The sequence below is a fragment of the Vombatus ursinus genome, unplaced genomic scaffold, assembly GCF_900497805.2.
Source record: "Vombatus ursinus unplaced genomic scaffold, bare-nosed wombat genome assembly UNPS02014821.1, whole genome shotgun sequence".
In the NCBI taxonomy this organism is placed as follows: domain Eukaryota; kingdom Metazoa; phylum Chordata; class Mammalia; order Diprotodontia; family Vombatidae; genus Vombatus; species Vombatus ursinus.
Window position 1 is genome coordinate 19,681,396 of NW_020954599.1, and position 25,723 is coordinate 19,707,118.

General features: G+C 38.0%; 1 protein-coding gene and 1 pseudogene across 1 annotated transcript in view; one reads left to right on the forward strand and one right to left on the reverse strand.

Annotated features, from left to right (window-relative positions):
* The window catches only part of ANK2 (ankyrin 2), a 412,172-nt gene that overhangs the window by 66,647 nt on the left and 319,802 nt on the right, over positions 1 to 25,723 (forward strand).
* Positions 9,701 to 10,548, reverse strand: LOC114024361 (annotated as a pseudogene).

The window sequence follows — 25,723 nt, forward strand, 5'->3', positions numbered from 1 at the left end:
TCTTCTCTTCTCTTCTCTTCTCTTCTCTTCTCTTCTCTTCTCTTCTCTTCTCCTCTCTTCTCCTCTCCTCTCCTCTCCTCTCTTTCTCTTTCTCTTTCCCTTTCCCTTTCCCTTTCCCTTTCCCTTTCCCTTTCTCTTTCTCTTTCTCTTTCTCTTTCTCTTTCTCTTTCTCTTCTCTTCTTTTTCTAATTCCCATGAAAATAATTAGCTACCCATAGCATCCAAAACATTTATCTATAAAGTAATTAGACATCACCTTTCTTCTCCAGCAGAGGGCTACCAAACTCCATTCATTTCTGTGAACATTCAAGAGGAAAACAAATGTAGCTAGTCATAGGATCATTGGTTCACAGATTTAGACTTGGACAGTAAGAGCATTTAGTACAAATATCTCATTTTGTAGATGAGGAACCAGTACCACAGAGGTTGAGAGGTTTTTGCCCAAGATCACACATGGTAGTGACAGAGGCAAGCTTTGAAATGAGGTCCTCTGGTTTTATCCAAGGATGTACTTTTAAAGTCAACTTTTCTTTGCTGTGATTGAAATGATTTTCCCTCTTAAAAGAATCATATTTCTGGCACTGTAGGTATAACTTTCTTTTTTTGCAAAGGTGGAAGACTTGTGATTTACAGATATAGGGAACTTGCCATGATTAAACCCCTTCTACTACTGCAGAATGCTCTCTGGGCACTAAGGGGCTAAATGACTTGTCTAATGTCACACAGCCAGTAGGTGTGACATGATTATGCCTCCAGCTGTCTGTTGTCCGTTACTCCATGCCTTCTCTCTGTAGGTAGAATATGTAAAGAGCATCATGCCTCTGTTATTGGAATTCTGCTGACTGGACTTTCATTCTCAGATGTAATTACAGTTCAGTGGGAGATATGCAGATCAAATTCCAGGGAAGGGAAGCACCTGCCAAGTTGTCATTTGCTGTTTACTTTTCATTTTTGAGGGGAGGGTGGGGAAGGCAAACTTCCTTTTTTTCTGAGAAGAGATGACATAGTTAATTCAATTCAACAAACACTTATAAATGCCTACAAACGTGCACATTTGTCAGATACAAAGGCAAAAATGAAAAACTATTTCAGATTTTGTAACTGAAAGGATCTTGCTTTTCCCCATGATATTCTCTGATTTTGTAGCTGGTTTCCCCAAGATAGTTTCAATGGGTGCCAAATTGACAGCCCGGTATACTGTGAAGTCCTCTATTTACCCACATAATCACAAAGGCTCTGGGCCAGCTTCCTCCCCTTACTCAAACCTGACCTTCAGGGGTCAGTTCTGGGAGTTCAGTCTCCTGCCTAGTTGTAACTTGGCCGCAGTACTGAGACTGCCTGAAAAGGAACCAATTACAGCCACTTCATCTTGTAAATATGCTTCTTTTGCAGCCAAATTGTTGTTATTGCTGCCCTTTGCTTTTCCTTAGAATTCTGGTAACAAAAACAAAGCAGCCAGGAGTTTCTCTTCGTCTTGATAAAAGGCTTCTTTTGACTTGGGAAGCTGATTTAAAAGTTTGGAACTGAAGCAAAAAGTGATGCAAGTGTATAGAGACCTTTTCTCTTGGAAGGACACCATACAGGGCTTTACTTGCAGGGAGAGAATACATCTTGAGGCCTAAAATTCTTATTTCTATCCTACACATAGACTGATTTGAGGACTCTTTTAAGCAGTTAGATAGATTTTGCATTTGACACTAACATTACCACACTATGCCTTCTTGCATGCAGCATTCTTGCATTCTATGCAAGTTCTTGGGAATGTATTTCACTTTGATCCAAATCAATCCAGAAAACCCTTTATTACATCCGCTTTTTAACCAATTTATTCTGTCTTATTTTCCAACCTACCTCCACACTTCCCCCCAACCCCTGCCAAAACTTGTTCCAGTTCTATAAACACATACTTCCATGCTTTCTCTCAGATTCACCCTGTGCTCAGAAAATGAATTCTGTGCAAGATTGGGGTGGAGAGTTCCCCAGTCTCTTGCCAGTGAATTAATTTTTGATTCTGCCAGAAAATCAACCATATCAGGGATCACAAGACTTAAAGCAGTGATGATAAAGTTCATAGTTTTTCTGTTAGTTGCTTTTTAGTTTTGCTGAATATTCTACAAAGAACTATACCTCATCATCATATTTATCATCTTCATCATCATCTTCATCATCATGACCACCACCACCACCACCACCACCACCATTACCATCAAGATAATCTTTTTCTCATTTTTCCGTCATTTAACTTGGAGAAAATTCCACTGCATTTATTTAATATCCATGTCATATGGATTCTATCAGAATTTGATGAAACTTTAAAAATCTCCAATATATATTGTTAAATGCAATATAATGAAAATATGTATATATAATGTTTTAAGATTTGCAAAACACTTCTCTCATAACAACATTCTGAGATAATTATGACAAATATTATTATCCCCATTTTATAGATGAAGAAACTGATCCTTAGAAAGATGAAGTGATTTGCCCAGACTTGTACACCTAGCTGCAGAGAGAATAGTCCAATCTAAGTGTCTTCTGAGTCCAGTACTCTTTCAGATATGCCATAATGCCTAAGTAACATAAAAAGTAACTAGTGTGATACTATTACAAGATCTTGAGTCATAAGTCCTGGTCAGATTCCAGCTCTGACAATTACTACCTGTGTATAAATAGGCATCACTTACTCTCTGTGGGTCTTGGTTTCTTCACAATTAAGATGAGGATCTTTGAAGAAATAACCTCTGAGGTCCCTCCACTGCTGATCTATGATGTTATCATCTTGTTGCACATAAATAAAAGTTCCTTTCTCCCATTCCAGTCCCTTGTCTACGTTGTTGCCAAACTGACTTTCCTTAAGCTCAGATCCAACCACTGCAGTATCTTTGCCAAGAAAACCCCAAATGGGAGTCGCAAAGAGTCGGACACAACTAAAATAACAGAACAACAACAATAACGAAAACTGTCCACATCACTCCCACATTCAGATAATTTTAATTGCCTCTAGGGCAAATTCCTCTGGCTTTAAAGCCCTTTATAACCTTACATACAATGTGTATTTGTATATATGTATAAATGTTTATGTATATATACACATAAACATACATATTTCATTTTTTAAGTCGTGCCCAACTCTTCACTACCCCATTTGGGTTTTCTTGGCAAAGATACTGGAGTGAGATCTAGCTCATTTTATAGATGAGGAAACAGAGGCAAACAGGGTTAAGTGACCTACCCAGGGTCACACAGCTAGTAAATGTCAAGATTTGAACTCAGATGAGTCTTCCTGACTCCAAGCCCAGCACTCTATTTATTGTGCCACACTTAGGTGCCCCAGACATACATATGCACATGCACACAGGTGGATATTCACACACACATGCACACACATATATATACACATAATATATGTGTATATAGATCCACCTATAGGCATATATAATATGTATGTACACAGGAATGTATAATATATAACATGCATGTATATATACACACATGTGCATATACACAAACATATACACATATCTTGTCTTCCCCAATGGAATGAAAGCCTCAAGGCTCTTTGAGGGCAGAGACTGTTCCGTATTTGTCTTTGTGTCTCCAGAGTCTAGAATAGTGCTTCGCATATAGTAGCCCTATCAGTTGATGAATTGATCTTTCTTGCCTGTAAACTTATACAATCCCTGATACCTAGATGATATATTTAGCATTCTACATTTACTGACACATAACATATATGTGTTATATATGCACACGTATATACATGCACATTTGTATGTATGTGTGTATACATATATACATACATACGTACACACACACACACACACACACACACACACATAATCTCATTAGATAGCCAAGTTACTTGGCAACTTGTTAGTCATTTTCGGTTGTTTCTGACGGTGACCTCATTTGGTGTTGTCTTGGCAAAGATGTTGGAGGAGTTTGCTATTTCCTTCTCCAGATCCTTGTATAGATGAGGAAACTGAGGCAAACAGAGTTAAGTGACTTGCCCAAGGCCACACAGCTGGTAAGTCACTGAGTCCAGAGTGAACTCAGGAAGATGAATCTTTCTGACTCCAGGCCTGTCACAGAAAAGAGATCTGGGCAAATCTGTTATCTTTAATAGTGACTTCTGAAAGTAGGCCTGTTTAATTTGTATATTCTTCTTATGCTTTGTATGAATGGGTATAAAATGGAAAGATCTGGCCCCGTGATAAAAAAAAATAAGAGATACTAGAAACCTGGTAACTGATGATGTAGTGTAGTCTGGTTAACCAAAGGACTCAAAAGCAAGGTATTACAACATCCTATCACCTTTACTGAGTAATGTGGACTGGATCCAATGTGCTGTTTCTGCTCCAATGAGTCAAAACAAAATGAAAACAAAACGGTGAAATGCAGAAGCACCCATCCATAAGCAGTAACAATCCAGATGTCTGAACCTTTGTAGAGATATCTGGCCACTGGTAAATAGAAACAGTCATCTTTCAATGGGTGAAATGACCAGATGGTAACACATTAACTGCTCCTGAATTGGCGATGTAGCCACAAGAATAAGAGGTATATTTTTGTGCTTGGGCCTACCATTTTTATCAATGACTTGAATAAAGGCACAGATGGTGTACTCATGAGATTTCCAGATGACACAAAGCTGGAAAGGATTCCTGACACCCTGGATGATGGTGTCACGATCTAAAAAGATCTTGACAATTTAGAAGTTGGGCTAAACTATGTATGAGGAATTTTAATTGAGAAGATGTAAAATTTTACACTTGAGGATTTAAAAGTGGCTTCCTAAATACATTAGGGTTGGGAGAGATGGTTAGAAAGTTGTATGAAAAAGGTTTGGGGGTATTAGTGAACTACAAGTTAAGTACAAATCAACAATGAGATGTATCAACCCAAAAGGTTTTCGTGATCTTGAACTGCATTAAGAGTGATGCTATTTGTTCCTTTGCCCAGACTACTTCTGGAGTATTGGGTTTAGTTCTGAGCACCACAGTTTAGAAAAGAACATCTAGAGAAGGTAATGGACCAAGACGGTGAAAGGACTTGTGTTTTTGCCACATGAGGATTGATTGAAAGAGCTGGGGGAGGGAGGCAGCTAGTGGCACAGTGGATAGAGCACTGGCCCTGGAGTCAGGAGGACCTGAATTCAAATCCAGCCTCTGACACTTGACACTTACTAGCTGTGTGACCCTGGGCAAGTCACCTAATCCCCATTGCCTCACAAAATCAGAAAGAGCTGGGGATGGTTAGCCTGGAGAAAATGGTTAGTCTGAAGAAAAGAAACTTCATGGGGGACCTGAATGTTTTCTTTAGGTATATGAAGAGTTGTCTTGTGGAAGAGCAATCAGAACTATTCTATTTGGCTCAGAGAGTAGAATCAAGAGCAATATGGAAAGCAAAGTGGCCCATTAAGGCTTTACACCTGAAAGAACCCCTAATATGTAAAGCTAGCCAATTGTGGAGTGGAAAGCCTAAGGAAGTAGTGAGTTTCCCCTCATTGAAGATCCTCAAGCAAAGGTTGAATGACAATTTGTTGGGTATGCTATAGTAGTAATTCTTTTTTTTGGGTATGGGTTAGATTAGTTAGATTAGGTTAGACTGAGCTCAATTTCAACTAAAAAAAATCTGTACTTTGCTATGGGTGGGTATGGGGTGGGGAAAACTATTTTATTGAAACAACATGGCATTTATTCATTCATTCATTTGTTCATTCATTCATTCGTTCATTTATTTATTCTTTATTGAAATTACCAAGGGAATGTACTGAGCAGAGTTGGACTTTGGTCCAATGCTTTCTTTGATGGGAATTGTAATCTACTAGGAGGGTAAAGATTGAAATCATCTGTCACAGATTTTGTGTGTAACCTCAGCAAATTTCCTATGTATCATGTAATTAGACTTGTAAGCATTTTTCTATTTTGTAAAATTTTTTAAAACATATATTTACTTTTTATTTATTTTGAAGAAATATTAAGGATCCAAAATTGTGATTTTAAGGTTCTCAGAAAAAAGGCATGTTAATGGTAATATCCCATAAATGAAACCTGAACTTGATTTAAACCTTGATGAACCTGGTTTGATTTAAAAATTATAATTGTTTTATATTGGCTAATTCATCACATATTTGGAGAAAAATAAAAAGAATGTTTTTAAAGAAAATTTAAATGGCTTCATTTTAAAATTAATTTCACATGAAGAACAAAACACATGATTTTTGTCCAATTAAAAAAAATATTCAGTTTTGTTCTATCAGATACTGATTAAAACATGCTTTCTAATGATTTTTTATACAATGCAGTTAAACAAAATGGATTTATGAGAAACATTCTCATAATCCATTCTACACAGAACATACGTATCAGATGTAGAATTAACTTTTGATTTGGAGAAATAATTCTAAAACATATGTTCTTACTTAATTGCCAATCCATGTATTTCTATCAATTCAACACATTAAAATGTACATTTTTTTTTCATTTACTGACAGATATGATTCTGAGTAACATTGATTATTGCAATGAGAATTTTAAAAAGTTTTTTTGGTTAAACTATTTATAAATGCATTTAAAAATACCTTCCATATGTCCTTATGGAGATGTTATCACATAAATAAATACAAATGAATTTCCAGGGTCATCAAGGTCGAAGGGCCTCTCATAGGATTTATAATCTAGTTCCTTTTGTTTTATGCAAATCAAAGGGCTAAGAGATTCAGCACAAGCTTCAGCGAAGAGAAATGTGCCATCTCATTAGAAGCCACATTTTACAAATGAGGCAACTGAGATTTCTAGAGATTTGGCCACGGTCATATAGCTAGTGTCCGAACTGGAATTCTCCAAAGTCTCCAGTGCTCTTTCTGCCAAGTTTACATGGTCTCTCCTACTTTAAGTTAAGGTTTTTATCTTCAAGTAATGAAGTCTCAGAAGTGTGGACTCACTGGACTCATTTCTGAACTTCAGTAGGTAGACGAGAGATGTCAGAGACTTCCTGCACCACTTCCTAATTGGGAAATATTTAACAAATATTAATGTTATTATATGTTATATATTAATATTTAAAAACAAATAAAATATAATAGGATGTAGATAATGTTAATTCATGGTTTTCTAAGTCAATATGCAGCCCAAAGCAATAGTTATGTATATATTTCTAGTTAAGTTTCATGGGATTCCTGGCTTATCTCACAACTAAATAGAATCTCCTCATGTCCCAAGCCAGATTTGGTGATTTTTTTTTTCTAGTAGATCAGCTTCTTCTACCTCTTCCCACCTGTACTCCATTTGCGTTAGTGTAACAATATATAGTCTTTAATTGCATAGCTATTTATTTTGGGTGGGGATGAGGCTGAGGGAAAATTACATTGCATATGGCTAACTCAGATTTTATTGACTGATGCCCTGAATATCGTGTTCCCTGACTGATGTTTGCGGATGGTTTTCTTTAAATTCTGATCAATGAGGTACTGGACACTGAAGGCAGCAAATGTCCACTTTCTCTCCTAGTCTGTAAAATTAAATGTGTCCTCTGAAGGGCAATTTCTGCTGGCTATCAAGTTTAAATGTGAACTACACTGTGTTCTTACCTTAAAAGGCAGACGCAAGCTTTCCACGGGTGAGGATGAAGATGTTTCGTTGAAAGAAACATCTTTTGTCCCAGTTTAAAATTCAGACTATATTACCTCTCTGCTGGAGGCCTGAAGGAAGACCCCTTTTATGTGGTCCATGAATCATTTAAATGGCTATGAGCTCCTGGGACTGGAGGAGGGTGCCCTGTCTGTGCAGAGGTCAACTGGTGAGTGTGTACTGCTCTCTCTGTCTTTGCATGTGGAGACTCAAAATATGGGTTTTTCCATGCAAATGTAAGATACAAGGAAGTCTGAACAACCGATATGGAAGAAGGGGAGATTAAAAATCATATGCTTAATAGGTTATTAGTGGGCAAACTAGATTAAGAAAGAACATTTTCAGAGGCTAAGATTACGTCAAACCTTTCTGGCATTCTAATTATGAAAAGATTAAGTCATTCTGCTTCCCTCATGTGGGGACAATATGTTCTCTTGGGGGAAAGAATCAATAAAAAATAGTCTGCTAAAAAGGTGGCATGTGTTGAATAGCTTTTAGGTTTTTTTTTTTTTAAATCCACACTAGTTTCTTATGTTCTTCTGCTTTGTGATGAGTCTAATAAGGCTTGTGATAGAGGGGTGTGTGTGTGTGTGTGTGTGTGTGTGTGTGTGTGTGTAAGTTTTTCAGAGGGCAGCACATTCTAATGCCGGGTGTCTTTCTGTGTCATGGACCCCTTTGTCAGTTCGGTTAAGCCCACGGACTCTTCAAAATAGTGTTTTTAATTGCAGCAAACAAAATACAGAGGATCACAATCTGTGTTGAAATAGTTACCAAAATAGTAAAAACAACAACAACAAAATCAAGTTCATAGACCCCAGTTTAAGAGTTCCTGTTCTAATGGATAAATTATAGGTCTAGGAACCAGGAATCATGGCTCTATGGGCATTCCTGCCCCCATGTGGCTGTCTTATCTACAGCAGGTCAGTTATCTTTCATCTTATTTCTTGATCTGTAGGGTGGCATTACTTCTACTGTTTCATTCAAAAATATTGTAAGAATTTAGATACATGAAGGATATTGGGGTCCTTGAATACAGACCTATATATAGAAGACATGATGGCTGTTAGCATTTTTGGAGTCAGTATTAGATGAAATCTTTTATGTATTCATCATCTTGGTATGTGGTGAGGTATGTTAGAATCTGTTCTCTCCTTCTCACATATGAGGAAACAAAATAAATGGCTTCCATTGGCACTTACAACAGTTGGTTAGGCACATTGGAGATCTAAGATCCTAAGTCCTAGGTCTAAAAAAAAAAAAACTATAGGGGGCAGCTAGGTGGCACAGTGGTTAGAGCACTAGCCCTGAAGTCAGGAGGACCTGAATTCAAATCTGGCCTCAGACCAAACGCTTGACACTTACTAGCTGTGTGACCCTGGGCAAGTCACTTAACCTCAATTGCCTTAAAAAAAACCCCCAAAACCAATAAAATGCAAAGAAAATTTGCAGTAAACATCTGAAAGCTAGAGAATTGACTTGACATTGTTAAACTTTACAAGTAGGTTTATCTCCTGAGTTTATATGAAACTCTCAGGAAAAACTTGCTTAGCAATTCCCACCTCCATCCCTGCCCTTACCCTGCATAGCTTCTCCTATTTTGCTTACGTAGTCTTTGGGATGTTGGCTGCCCTTGTTATACTTCACATCCCCAACTGACATCTTCAGAAAGGGGAAGGAGATAGTTTATTTTGTAGAAGCAGGTTCCATAAGCCTCTCTTCTCTCAGGAAACATTCCATAGGCATCATTTTAATTATAGGGAGATACAGAGAACAGAGCCACGTTTTCAAACCATAGATGATGATCTGACAAAATGATACTTACTTATCAAAGGAGCCATTGTTGAAAAGTATTTTTTAAAGGCGAGAAAGTTTTATTAACACAATAAAACACCAGGAAACATCCCCAGCAACAGTGACTACTTGAGTCTTTTGTGAGTGTGGGTGACAATGAAAAGAGTGAGGTGTGTACATGCACTGTTATTTCATTGCAGAAAGCTCTAAAGCATTTCTTCCATGGAAGGAATGGTAGCTTTGGTTTCTGATTCAACAACTTCCTGAAGAAATTATTAGTAGGTGATATCCTTGAGACTTAGGCTGTTTCCACCACTTGACAGCAGACCTTGTTTCTGAGAGTCTAAAAGAATTGCAGGTTTCAATTCCAGCCAGGTCACACTGTCGCCTTCAAAGGTTCTCAACCATGATCTGCCGAAACTTATCACCCATATTAACCTGTTCGTAGTTTATGAGCATTGCTGATTCAAAGGTGTTGGCTGCCCATTTTATAAGACTGGCTGACTGCTGTGGTGTCATGTAAACCAGTACACATTCTGCTATTAGCAGAGTTGGTAATTTTGTATTCATGTTACATTTCTTTAGTTTCTTTTCCACACTGTGTAAGTCTTTGAGATCTGCTCCCACAATGGCAAATTTATTTGAATCCAAGACACGTCTATCTAGTGGAAAAGATTGTTCTGGATGTAATTCCTGGATTGGTTTTGATAGAGAAGATTTGGCTTTGGTATTACATAGTTTTCTTGCTACTATCATTGGAAAGTCAACTTCAAATTTTTTTTGGTAGAAGATTTTCATCCTTTAATATCCAGAATGTAGTATCCATTCCAGTACCAACATTTATAACTTGATGGTTGCATTCTGTCTTCTTTAAGAAAGCCTTTAGCGGGTGATTGGCACCATGAACCCGAGCTACTTTAAGGTACCCTCTATTAATTTCAGGAGCCTTCCTTTCTTTGGACAGACTCACAAAATGTTGAATACAAGGGTCATGCCAGTAACCAACACTTACAGCAAACCTCTTGCATAGGGAGGCATCATCACAGGTGCCCCACACGCCCTCATCCCCTGTGTCACTGTCCATATTGGAGACAGGTGGCTCCCAGAGGCTACGGGAGGCCATAGGAGGCTCCAGTTTGGTTTCCACATTGGACTCCAAGGTGGGCTTCAGGGCACGCTTACCAAGGCATGCTCCCAGGTGGGACATGGACTTCCAGACTGGGATAAGCAGGCGGAAAAGAGGGGATGGCCTGGACTGGGTGCTCCTGGACAAGTTCTCTTGTAAAGTATTTTTTAAATCACTCTAGAAGAAGGATGATTGTGTGAAGAAGGGTGATGTCACAAGGTACTGTGGAGTATCTCATCTGGTACCCTGGGCTCTGACTTTGTCGCTTTCTTCAGGACCTCCATGTTCCAACATGTTTAACAAGGTGATTCTTATTGTTATTAACAATACATTGGATGGTATTCCTGAAGCATGCTATGTCTTGATAGCAAAGAACACGTTTGAATTGTAGTTATGTACGCAGGCCAGGAATGACTCATTTAGGTAAGGGGACATTGGATCTTTTCTAAAATTAATCTTCTACCTTGTAGTAAATACAGTATGAGAGAAGAATTGGAAGGGTGATATATCTGATTGATTCTGAATATGGAAATGAATCTTGAGCTGCCAAAATTCAAGGTGAGAAAAGCCAGAGATGGAAGTTTCTGGTGCTCAAAAGACTGATAAAGCCGAACTGGGGTTGATTAATGCTTATATCAATGTATACCACAACTAAATTACCTGCTGAGGAGTGATGTTTGTTTGCTTTTGGGTTGATTCTCTGACTCGCTCTGTTTTGTGGGTTTCTTCTCTCTTTTTCTCTGCCCCCTCTAATATCCATGACTATTTTGATTTGCTTAGGACAATTTAAGGGATATGAGAATGACAATTACAAATTCTGATAGTACATGATCGGTATATGGAGTAGAATAGCATAGTGTCTTCTCTAACAGAATGAATAGCTGTTAATTTCATGTGGGGAAGCTGGAAAAAGGAGTTACATTAGAAAATATCTAGAAGAAGATCTTGGGGCAGCTAGGTGGCAGGGTGGATAGAGCACTGGACTTGGAATCAGGACGACTTATCTTTATGAGTTCAAATCCAGCCTCTGACTCTTACTAGCTAAGTGACCCTGGGCCAGTCACTTACTCCTCTTTGCCTCAGTTCCTAATCTGTAAAATGAGCTGGAGAAGGAAATGGAAAACCATTCCAGCATCTTTGCCAAGAAAACCCCAAATGGGGTCGCAGAAAGTCAGACACGACTGAAAGGACTGAACAACAACAGAAAATCATCTATCAGTCTATATATTTCACTTAGTGAATTTTCTAACATCTGGAGGTATATGGCCCAAGGCCTTACTTGGACAGCAACTCTTTCCTGGGACACAAATTAGCAAATTGGAACACTGCTTGTTTAATTACATGATAAATTTCTATTATATTATTTCCCCCAATAATCAAATGTATTCCTTCAAATAGGATGCTTTGTCTCTAATGAGCTATTTGGACAAAATCAACAGAACCCAACGTGACTAATGTCCCTGTGCCTTCAGGTGAATACCAAAGTTGTTAATGACTTCTTAACCAACTTGCTGTAGATTCTGGAAAGTTGCTTTCTTTTGGTTTAGTCAGAGATGGGCATGTTTTTCCTTCATTAATTAACATGATGTATCTCTTCTCGCCTTTTTTTTTTCTTTGTGTCGTGTGTGTGTGTGTGTGTGTGTGTGTGTGTGTGTGCGTGCGCGCGTACGTACACACGGAAACATTAATCCTATCTCCTCCTCATCACTGCTTCACAACTCTGCTCAGTAATTACTGGGAAAAAAGAACCTTGGCCTTTAATGATCATTACCCACGTGCCACTCTCCTAAGATGTGTGGATGCCATGCCTTCTGTGGTTACGATTCTTTCCTCACTTCCCTCCTCTTGTCTTCTCTCTGCTGGCAAAGCCAAGCAGAGCCCAGATGATGCTGTGTTTTCCCACTGACAGCCCGGTTTGGTTCCCTTGCTTCATGCAGATCCCTAATGCAGGCTCACGTGGGTCTGTAAATGACACAATGAGGACTAAGCTATTCCCAGCCCTCCGAAGCTTGTACACCCTTGGATTGGTACAGTCGTGGTTTCTTGCAGGTGAACTCAACATCCCTGGTCTTCGCCTCTGAACGCAGCAGCTTTGTTTATCCCCCCCCCCCCCCCCCCGCCGCCTTTTTAGTGAGCCTACAATAAGGAAATGTAAGAGAGATTTTTAAAAAGAGAAAAGGGAAGAAATCCTGTCATGTGCTCTAGCAGAAGCAGCAGGAGCAACCGCGGTAGCAGCAGCAGCAGCAGCAGCAACACGCCAGCAGAGTCATTAAGTCAGACTGCACCATTTTCTTCTCACCCTGCATAGAGGTGCTCCTGCGAGCTGCAATCAACTGCCCACCCCCTCTTGATACCACGGAGGTGGCTTCTTCCGGGCCCCAGTCAGAGGGCACAGATTGCCTGGAGGAGTTGCAAGCCACTCTTCCAGTTGGGGATGGGTACCTTCTAAAGGATGGCTATTTCAACTGGTCAGACGCTTATCTGCAGTTGTGGTCGGAGGACTGAGGAAGAGGCTCTGGTCTAACTCAGTTTGGGGTGTTTTTCTTTTTTTTTTCCCCCACCGGGTATCTAGTTCTCTCCTGGGTGAGCAGTTATGTGCAGGTGTGTGTTTGTGGGAGTGTTTTGGTATGCTGCAGTGAATTATGGGTGGTGCAGAGGCTAAAGCAGGAGTGTGACCTATCACGAAGGCGGAGAAGCGGATGATTTTGTGAGTGGTTCTGGCTCCCATCCGTTTCACTGTTGGTGGGGGGGGGGGGGGGGAAATCTCTATTTATATGCAACATCACCTGGATTGCAGTGTAGTAGAAATTGATTCTCAGGACCTGCTGCTGCCTGCGTCTGCAAAATGGCTCATGCTGCTGCTTCCATTAAAAAAGTTCGGGAGGCCGAGCTCGATGAAAAGGAGAAAAACCTTGAGAGGGAAAGAAAAAAACAACGGAAAATCCCTAGGGAACGAATAGAGAGGAAACGAAAGGTATGGACAGCTATCTATCCTTTTATCCTTTCCCCATCTCTGGCTCCATAGAGCTGACTGTACCTGGGAAGTCTCTTGTCATGATACTAGCAACTCCGCCATCCTCTTTCCCAACCATTCAGTCCCCTTTGCCCTGTGTCTAAATCACCATGATAAGGCTGTGGCTCAGATCTTGAATTTCTGCATCAGGAAGAGTGTGGGTAGCCTAGGCAGCATAGATCTCCATTCCTTTTAGCCAGCAAGAATGACCAGTGCATTTTTTTCCTCCTCAAAATTTTCAGTTATGCCTCTAACTGTCTTTAGACACTTGTCAAATGAGAAGGCAAGGAATTGATTTATGGTTGCAGTGTTAAGGTATTTTCTTCTTGCTGTGTATGGTCTGGGCTAGAGTCATTAGCATTAAAGTGAACCTTTTCCTTGAAACTACATATTCTGTATAAGCCTTTAGTTAAAGGCTGAACTACAAGTTTGCTTTCATTTCTTCCCCTAAATAAAGTAATCTGCCATTATTCTGTTCTAGAGTGGGCTTCAGTGCATTGATGCTATATGTCTGTGTATTGGGTAGATTGAAAAATTATTTTGGGATTGTTTCTAAGACAAATATTGCGCTTTCAGTTTCTGATGGTGGGGAGAAAAAAATAATGAAGACCAGTTATGGCATACTGTGGCTACAGTGTGAGAATATATGGGTTTGTTTTGCATTCAGCTGGAGAATTTTATCCCTTACCATCAGAACAGCAAAATTCCCATGCCATACTGAAAATGAAGTAGTCATTTCACCTGATCGTCCTGTTCTGCTAAAGCAAGGGAGAAAATTACTTGTGAATGCTGCAATTGCCAAAGTAGGTCATTCTATATCTTCAGAAGACGATCAACAGTACGTTATGTTCACAGAGTATAAAAATAGTGAAAATCATGGTTTGCAGAGAAGCTGTTGTTAAGCATAGCTTTGGGATTAGGGTTGCATTGGGGACACATCTGTTCTTAGTAATTGATATACCTTTCTTTATTACCCTAATAGTAACATTTTACTCTGAGATTTTTTAGGGTTTGCCCTTTTTTGTGTACAGACCCATGATTGAAGATATTTCCTTCAAAGTGTATCATTTAAATTTTCAAAATTGGGGTCCATTATAATGACTTTTCAAATTGGGGTCTCAGTCAGAAGGATTCAGATACTATACATATTGTTTGAACATTGTTTTTATTTCTAGTCCTTGGCAAAGTTTCTGCGTCTCTATGCAATACCGGGAAACATAGGGCTTCGTCTTATTTCAGTCTCACAACTTACTACTAGAATAATTGGTTTATATTACATTAACATAGTTAAAAGGAGTAATATATTAGAGTTTTTCTTATGGGGGAAGATCTGATACCCTATTTATGACCTTTTAAAGGCTGTATTTCAAGAGTACATTGAGTTGTACTTGAATCATCTTTAAAAAAAAAAATCAGATCAGCAATGCCATTGGTTATTTTGGCAGGAGTTAGCTCCCTATATCACAGCTGCTGTGATTCTACTCTTAATCCTCTAAATAGGACACTGCAGTATAAAGGAGTTATCTGGGATTATATCCTTTCAACCCCTTTTTCCCTTGAAAATATAATATGTGATTTTTTGAAATTGTTGCTTATTCAGCAGCCAGTTGTGACCTAGCAACTTTGCCTAGATAGCATACTTGTATGTTCAAGAGCATATTCTCTCTCTCTGTCTCTCTCTCTCTCTGTCTCTCTCCCTTTGTCTCTCTCTCTCTCCCTTTCTTTCTTTCATTCTTTTTCCCTTTCTCCCTCCTCTTCACATACATTTACACAGACATATAACAAGGAAGGCAGTAATTTGTTCTACTCTGTATTTTGGATTTTTTCCCTTATTCTACAAACATGGGTGCTACCAATATTAAAAATCCCAAATGTTTGAAATAGTGTTATAATTCTCAGTGACTTGGCTACTAAATTTCTTCCATTGGAATTTATTAAGCCCAGGTATGGTCCACAAGTCAGTAATATGGACTTATGGTAGTGTCATCAGATTTTCATATCTAGGAAATATCAGTCCACTGTTAAAAATCTTTAGGGAAAACTGCACTAGCTATTACTGTACTGGTTCTCTTCTTGGTAGAGAGCCATCTGTCCCCCCCACCCCCTCTTTTACTGCAGCTGCACGTAGAGTTACGGAGATACTTAGACTGCACAAAAACATTGCTTGCAAATTGGATGGGTGTGGTTTCCAGATCTCTGAGCTTTACTCTCTCTGTAAATAGACATTCACCTGAATTCTTTCTACAATTTGCTTCAAGTCAAGAGATTTAAATATGTTGCTATTTGCACATGATTGCAAAAATGATAGATTCTAAAGATATGAATGCGTGTTAGCCCAGACTACTGCAATAGCTTCCCACCTCCGGTCTCTCCACACTCTGGTTCACTGCTGCCATAATAATCTTTCTAAACTACAGCTATGTTTACATTAATCTTCCAGCCCAGAAAACCTTTAATGGCTACCTGTGGTTTACCGATTAAAACACAAGCTCCTCCACTTGGTATTCAAGGCCTTATATGACATGGCCCTAACCTAGCCTTGTCTCTACATGTAGGCTACTCATTAGCCAGGCTAGGCTGTTCTGTGAACATGTCTAATATTTTCGTGCCTACTCTCTGCTTTGCTTGGGAAGTCTGCTCTACCAATCCCACCTGCCGGTATCCTACCTATCTTCCAACAGCCTGATTAAGTGACACCTGGCCCTGGCTCCATGAAGATTCCCCTGATTCATGCAACTGGAACGTACTGTCTCAATCCTTTGAACCCCTATAACACTGTGTACTTCTCTTGTGGTATGTTTATGATATTCTGACTAGTTCACTAGGTATTTGCATGCTTTCCTTGACCTCATCTGCTAGATCAGAAATTGATATATCACAGCATATCCCACAATACCTATCAGAATGCCTTGCACATACATAATAGATTATGTTTAGTGTTGAATTCAACACTGGATTATTAGTGGCATTCTAATAAAGCATTTTGGAGAGATAGTATTGTATAGTGGTTAGAGAGCTGGCTTTGAAGCCAGGAAGATCTGTCTGACCCTGATTAAATCATTTAACCACTCAGTGCTCTAGGCCTAGGCCAGGGGTGGGGAACCTGTGACCTCGAGGCCATATGTGACCCTCTAGGTCCTCAAGTGTGGCGCTTTGACTGAATCCACTGTGAAGTTTGACCTCAAGGCTGCAGGTTCCCCATCCTTGGCCATTATCTCAGACTCTCAATTGAAGAAAAGATGCTGACTTGCATTGAAAGAGGGAGTTTCCTCACCTGGCCATTCCCTAGACCAATGAAATCACAAGTCCAGTCTCTTATCCCAATCCAATTTCTGTTATAAGAAGTTAGGAAGTTTCCTGACAATAATTTAAGAACCACTTTGTTCTACTTATTGATGAATTTTTTAAAATGACAATAAAGATATGTATCATAGTGGTATAGATGATACAAAATGGAGGGTGTATGTGTGTACTCTGGTACAAAAAAATGAGCCACTTGCAAATAGTCCTGCGTATTTGAAAATTTCAGATGGGACTTGCCAAAGTGCAGAGAAAAGTTGGACTAGCCTGTTATAAAACAAATTTAAAAAGCAGAGCAATAACTTTGAGATAAAAATGAGTTCAAAACCAATTGAAATCAGTAGAGTTTTGCCAACTTTTTTTGGTTTTATGCCTACTGTTATCTCAATTTTTATATATAATTATTTTTATGTCCTGTAAAAGTATTTCTCTTTTCAAAAAAAATATTCTATTTCATCTGTCTCAGAATCAGACCCTTCTATGTAGTTGGACACGTCCTCTCTGCTGATTGACAAACAGCTTTATTTCCCATTAGGGATGAGGGTCTGGGTGCGTGGAAGGTTCTATCTAATCTTGTCCTCACAATTTCTCATCAAAACGATGGGATTCAGGTTTCTCTGCAGCAGCCTATCAATCAGTCAGTCAATAGACATTGGCCTACCATGTTCCAGAAACTGTGCTACGTACGAGAGATAAAAACTCAAGAATGAAACAATGGCTACTTTCAAGAAACTTACATTTTAATGGTGAAATATGTACATGGATAAGTATATGCAGAATAAATAGAAATAACAATCATAAAATTGTGGGGGGGGCTCTAGCAGCTTGGGGAATCAGAAAAGGCCTCATGGTGAAGGTGGTGCTTAAATTATGTCCTTAAGGACCAAAGCAATTTTATGAGGCAGAGGGGGTACGCCAGGCATGGGGGAAAGCCAGTGCACAGGCACATAGAGGGGAGATGTATAAAGAACAGAGAAGCCAGTCTGGACAGACCATGGTGTTCAGAAAGGTAAGTGATATATAATGAAGAAAGAAAGCAAGATTGGGAGCTGGTTGTGAAGTGCATTTTGTGCATGTGTTGATGTCTCTTCTTTCATTCAAGAACCATTTATTGTTAAGCAAATATTATATGCAATGCAAAATGCAGCCTGTCCAGTCTTTCTCCCGAGGTCCACCATCACCAGCTGGTTAGACAGTTAAAACTGAATGTCCTGAGGACGTCTCAAATGCAAGTTGTCTCAAACAGAACTCATTATCTTCCCCTCCCCACCAAATCCATGCCTTAAACAAACTGTCTGTTTCTGTCAAGGGTATGACACTCCTTCCAGTTTCCCAGATTTCTAACCTCAGAGGTATCCGCAAATCTTCACTGTCCCATGTCCAGTCAGTTGCCAGATTTTGCCATTCTTGCTATTTCTGTCTCCACAAAGCCTCTCAGATCAGCAGCCCCCTTCCCTTCTCTCTGTCTCTGTCTTTCTGTCTATGTCTGTCTGTCTGTCTGTCTGTCTCTCCCTCCCTTTCTCCCTTCCTCCCTCCCCCACCCACTTAACTTCAGATCCTCATCACCTCTTGTCTAGACTATTTTTATGGCCCCCTAATTGGTCTCCCTGCTTCAGGTCTCTCCTCACCCCAATTTATCTTTCACACAGCTATGGCCCAAGTGATTTTCCTTAGATATAGATCTGATCATATCATCCCTCTCATCAATAGACTCCAAAGGCTCCCTCCTGTTTCTAGAATAAAACAGAAACTTTTCTCTTTAGTTTTTCAAGTCCTTTACAACCTAACCCCCAGCTTATCTTTTTAGAATCATGATAAATCACTCCCTTTCCTGAATTCTACCATTCAGCAAAATGGTCCTTCTCTCTGGTCCTTATCCATGGGACCTGTCTTATGCTCCCTCCCATCCTACATGCTCTTGGAATATACTCTATCTTCATCTCTTCCTTATTGTGTCCCTCACTTCTTTTTGGATGTAGAGGAGGGACTACTTCTAGTGGAAACATTTTTCCTGATACCCCCAATTTCTAGTGCCATTCTTCTTCAACTAACTTGTACGTAACCATCTTGCATATATGTATGTATATATATAGATATAGATATATATACACACACACATATATATATACTTACACATATAAACTTTTCCCTGTATATATTGATATATGAATATGTTGTTTCCCGAGACAGATTGTAAAGTTCTTGAGAGTAGCCACTGTGTCATCTTTTGTCCTTCCATCTCCAGTATCTCAGCCAGTGTCTGACACACAGTAGGTATTTAATAAGTATTTGTTGATTGATTAACTGAGATAATCAAATGCAGAGTTTACAGCCTAAAAGTTGTAGTCATGTTCTAGTAGACTAAGAATCAACATGATTGGGCAAGTGAACAAACATTAAGAAATTCACAAAGTAAAATGATAAATTCACTCTTTCTACAAATTGTCAATTATTTTATTTTATTTCTGTTTGTTTTTAATTGTCCTTATGCTTAGATTTATAAATGGTGGCAGGGTTTGGAGGGGATGGAGAGGTAAGAGACAGAATATTCAGGTTTAGCTTTATATTAGATTCGTCTCTGTAACTTAGATTTTCTCCCTTGCATAGATGGTCAGACTTCTAGTACCTTTTAATTCAACTGTATTTTTTAAAAGTAGATATGCTCAAATACTCAAATGGATCTGTGGTCTCATAGGTTTAGGTGTACCCTCCAGTGATGCAGATCATAACCCATTCTTGTCTGCCCATCCATACCTGCCTGTCCTACTCTTCCCATAAATTTGCCACAGGAGGCGCATCCAATATGTTAGTAGCCTTATTTAACGTTTCCTGATATTGTGATGATATCCATGTAGTATCTAGTCTATCACCTTTTAAACCATTGTTTTTGCCATTTAACCTGTCCATCATCTTTTTTTGCTTTTTTTTTTTTTGTTGTTGTTCAATTGTTTCAGCCATGTCTGACTTTTCATGACCCCATTTGGGATTTTCTTGGCAAAGATACTAGAGCAGTTTGCCATGTCCTTCTCCAGCTCATTTTACGATGAGGAAACTGAGGCAAACAGGGTTAAATGACTTGCCCAGGATAACACAGCTAGTAAATGTCTGAGGCCAGATTTGAACTCAAGAAAATGACTCTTCTTGACTACAGGTCCAGCATTCTATATACTGTATCACTTAGCTGCTTTTTTACTTATACTCCAGGAATTCTTCTGAGTTTGTTACCTTTTGCAGCCTGCTTCTGATCACCATGTGCCTTTCCATTGCCCTCTGTGTGATAATGCGTTTTAGTTCCTGAGAAACCAGAGTGACTCATGGCCACTCCACAACACTGGTAGAATGGTATTATTAAAAAGATGAGACTTTGTTTTGGGAACACCTTTGGGGTCATTAAAAGAACTTTATGTTTCCTGGAGGTAATCTAGCCTGTTGATTTTCTCTTGCTTAATATTGAGCTCAATCCATTATTGGTACTATTTGTTCAAGATATCTATTTTCTTTTTCTTTCTTTCTTTCTTTCTTTCTTTCTTTCTTTCTTTCTTTCTTTCATTCTTTCATTTATAAATGGTGGCAGGGTTTCTTTAAAATGGTGGTTGCTGGTGGAACTGATCAGTTAGTTAGAGGAAGACACTGCAGGGGCAGAGTGTTCTTCAAGGGTAAGAAGGCTTCTGCATTATCTTGGAGAAGGGAATCTGGAAAGTAAAGATGGAAACCTAAAAAGGAATGAAGGAAAAGATATATAATTACTTTTTGTTGTCATTATGAATGATACCTCAGCATACATACATACATACACACATACATATGTGTGTGTGTGTGTGTGTGTGCCATTGGAAATTTTACCAGGCAAAAAAAAAAAGGGGGGAGAGGCTCAAAATGTAACTCTGGGTATTCCTGTAGATAGAAGAGTGATGGGAAATGGGAAACATTGTTTTTTGGTCTTGTTTAGCACTAACTGTAAATTCCCATCTGCATTATAGTGATAAGCCTTTAGGTAGGCACCTAGGTGGCTAAGAGCATAGAGCAATGGGCCTGGAGTCAGATCTGAGTTCAAATCTGGCCTCAGACACTTAATTTCTCTTTTAGTTTTTAAATTTATTTTAAACTTAAATACAAAAATAAGAAAAGGAAAATAAAACATTGCCATGTACAAGCAGAACATGAGAGGATTCAATGTAAAATAATAAATTTCTGTTTCAAGAAAACCTCTATAATAAATACTACACATTGTTTCAAAGCTGTCCAGTTTTTCTTTGCTTCCTTGTAGGTTTTCTTTTGTTCTCTGCTGTGCAATTTTTACTTTATATTTTCCCCTTCCCTCCCCTCCACCAAAGAAGGCTATACTTAAGTGTGGATATGCATATATACATATACATATACATATACATATACATGTATGTACACATACATAGATAGCTATAAACATGAAAATATATTCACATATACACTCATACATATATATGTAAGCCTGTACTATGCTTATTTTCACTTGTTACCTGTTGCTCTGAAGGTGGATAGCATCTTCCTTCATAAGTCCAAGTCTTGACATGTTTTTTTTTTTAAATCAACCAGCTCATCGTTTCCTATACAACAGCAGTATTCCAACCCAGTCATGTTCTTTCTGAGAGATTGTCTATGAAAATCTCCACCCCCCCCAAACTTTCTGCATTCCTTCTATTCTTGGCTGCATAGGTTTTGTTTATACAAGAAAATTTTAATTTAAAATAATCAAAATTATCCATTTCACATTTCAACAATGCTCTCACCTTAATACGGCTTAAGATCTGGTACTACTGAATCTGGTTCTTTTACATCTTTTCCCCTCTGGTTTCTCTGAAGTTCTTGATCTTTTGTTCTTCCAAATGAACATTATTATTATTTTTCCTAACTCAGTAAGATGATTTTTAGCAGTTTAATTGGGATGGCATTACATAAATAGATTAATTAGGTTAAATTGTCATATTTTCTTATATTGGCTTTACCTACTCATAAGCAATAAAGATAACTTCAATTATTTAGATCTGACTTCATTTGTATAAAAAGTATTTATATTTATATTCATATGATTCCTGTGTCTATTTTGGCAGGTATACTCAGGTATTTTATACTTTTTAGTTATTTTAAGTGGTCGAAAACAATATTGAATAATATTGCTGACACATAGTATAGTTTCCCTATTTTTCCTCTTTTGATTAAGTCTATTTTAGCTTTAACTTTGTCTGAGACTGACTGTTACTGGCTGTGTGACCTTGGGCAAGTTACTTAACCTCTGTTTGCCTTAATCTACTGGAGAAAGAAATGACAAACCACTCCAATATCTCTGCCAAGGAAACCCCATGAACAATATAGTCCAAGGGGTCATGAAGAGTCAGATTCAACTGAACAACAACAGACTTTGTGAGACTAAATAAAATGATGTACATGACAAGTGCCAGATAAATTTAAAATGGTAATCTTACTTCAACTTTCAATTGTTTTATCTCTTATTGTATTTGCTATTAGAAACATGTATTTCCTCACTGAATATTACAGTTGCTCTAAACAATGAATGGAATGTCCCATAATTCTTTTATCTCCTAGTATAGGAATTATGAAACATGCTTAGTTTCGATATGGTTGCTATTAATGGAGTGTGAAGGAGTCGCTCTTGTAACTTTTTCATGAGAAAACCTCTGATCTAATGGTTAACTTAGTTAACCAATTGGAATAAAACAATTGTAGGCTCAAATTCTGTAATAACTTTGGAGGAATTATTTCCCCTTTTCTGCTTTCCTATCCCACCCTATACACAATCTTGGCATTTCATTATTAGCAATATCTTTATGATGTATTAACATAATGGAGTAGTATAAAATAATTATAATCTTATAAAGGAATTTAATTTGTCGCAATTGTTTTCAATGATGTTTTCACAGTCTACCTCATATATACATATATGTGTGTGTAGATCATATGTACATATATGTATATATGAGGTAAAAAGGATTTATTATTATTATTCTTTTAACCTTAGTTTATTAGCTTAAAATGGAAATGCATTTATTTTTGAGGGAGATCAACATGCTAATACAATATTAATTAATGGTTAATTATATATCATTAATATTAGCAGTGGGAAAGTGTCAATAATCTAGCAACCTGAAGAGAAACTTGAATTATTTAATTTTATTTTTTGCAGTTGTAGAGGAGGAGAAGAGTTACCTGCTGCCCTTGAAAACTCTACCCACAACCTAGCAGTGAGCTGCTTTGTATATAGGAATCTAACTCTGGGAGTGTTACGACATTATCAAGGAAAAAAAAGAAATAATATATGCCCAAAGGTTTCTGGGCACCAAACCAAATGCCATTGTAACTAAAAATATAATGGCCAACAGAAAGGACATTTGTGATGTAGTAAATTCCTAAAACTGTCTAATCATGGAAAATTCCAATCAACGACTTTGGGATATACAAAATTTCTCAGGGTTGCCCGTAATTTTTACCTGTATCAGTTACATCAATATTTCCACAAAACCATAATAAAGTAAGGATGGAGTAATAAAGTATTTAGTTTCATCTGGAAGGATGCCCTTTATGTATCCTAATGCCCGCTTACAAGTGGAAATTAAAATAGTCTATTGATTTACTAGTCCATTTGACTTTGAATTGGAATTGTTAAGACATATTTATTCACTTGAGAAGCTTTCAGTGCCTTGATTTTTTAAAAACCTCATTTTAGTTCTTTGTTCAGATTTACCCCTTAATGCTTAGCTCAGTTCACAAACTATTTTTTTTTCTGTAATAATGACCTTGGGTACAAGTGATTTGCACTATTAATGGCACTCTTTTCAGACAGTACTGTAAATCTGAGCTCTTCCATGGTATTTAATTATAAAGAACCCCTTTGCATCCATTGAGTGGGTGACTAAATACCAGCTTAATGTTACAGCTGTCAGATTTGTTTGCCTGTGGCAAAAATAGGCTTAGTATTATGGAAAATCTGATTCCAGATCACTCCTAGAGAAGACCGTTAAAGTGGGGAACACTTATTTTTAAAATTGTTATTTTAGTGTGAACTGGAATATTTTTGGAAACTCAAAACTTAAAAAAAAAAAGTTGGCTTTATTTGTAGAGATTTAAAAACTACGAATAGTCTTGTAGTCTTTCCTTCTAATATATCAGATAATGCGATGGAGAACTATCTCAGTATTCAACCTTAAGGAGTCAGAGATATTTCACAAGTGACCCATATTTTAATTTGTAAACATGAAAGCATACACATACATATACATACATGTGTGTAGACATCGATACATAAATTCAATTAATTCTGTAAACACTTATTAAATTATTGTTGCATTCAAGGCACCATCTGAGGCCTTGGTAATAGAAAGTCAATAATGAAACAGCCTGGCCCTCTGTTAGTCGCATGTCGTACCTCGGAATCAAATCTAGCTGCGTGCAGCATAGCATAGAGCTATACAAATTGCTTACATCATTTTGAAGGATATGGAAACCAGTTGAAATTGCAGTTTTGTCAGTTTGGGCAAACACATATAATTTCCTGAGCCAGAATTTGGCTCAAATGCTGGGTAGTGTTCATTTTACTCATTAAACTTCATTTTAGTTCTGTAACCCTCTGCTATCCTTCTTCCTACATATACAGATCTCGTCTTATTCCTCAGAATTCTTTTCCCCAACAGATGCTTGGTTTTGTTCTCATGGATCACAAATTGTAAAGCAGTTTATGTGAGTTCTGTTGGAACAAAGAAGAAGGTTGTCTCCAAGTTTTGGGATCCCTGACCAATTGCGAGCTAGACCATCTTGTTCTACTGACTGTGATCATTTTGTTGCAAAGATAATTTTAAATGCTTTGAGTGGAATAGTTCATTTTTATTTCCTTTGATACTTGCCCCTTCTCTGGAATTTTGAACTCTTCTTGGCCTGCCTCCAAAAAATTGTCTGACCCTGAACTGACATTGAGAAGAATTTTTCCATGTGTAAATAGAATAAGAGTTGGTATCTCTTCTGAAAGGTTAGAGACTAATTGGCTGAAATAATAGCCAATTAGTCTTGCAGATGAGATGTGTTAAGTGAGGTTACGCTTGTCATTTTTCATGGTTAATAGGTGCATATTGTTTCAGTAATAGAAGTTCTTTCCTATAATTAGTAGATTTAGAACTGAAGAGGTATTTGGATTAAGTTTTTGAAGGAAGTCCAATAGATTGTGATAAAAGTTTTGCCATAAGAAGTTTGTATTGTTTTGAGCTGTTTCAAATATTCATGATATGCAAGAGTTCTCTGTGGACTCAAATCTCAAGAGATTTCAGGGTTTTTGTGGATGGAATAGGATTCACCAATATCACTTTTTGTTTCATATTTAGCCATAAGAGTATTTTCCCATCTTCTTGAGAAAAAAGGAAGGAATTTCAAACTCCGGAAGCACACAGATGCCTCTTAGGAGGCACAGTTCTGATAACGTACCAGAATATTCACTTTCAGGACATGTATGTGATGTATTCAGCTTCCTGCACTTCTGTTGTCCTAATCATAGCATTGAAGTATGTACATTTCCTCCCCTTGGCTGGTGGTCTTTGGAAGAAATGGTAATGGGACAGGATCCCGGTAGCATAGTTTGTCTCAAGGTGACCTCTTTGACAATCTGATTAAGCCTACGGAAACTTCAGAATAACATTTTTAAACGCAAAAAATAAGAAGATTGTAAAGGAAACTAAAGGTTTGTGAGAATGAAGTTTTATATATATATGTGTGTGTGTGTATACATGTATGTGTGTGTACATACACACACACATACACACACACACGTATATGTACATATACGTACACACACATTCCCAATTAAGTTCACAGACCCACTAA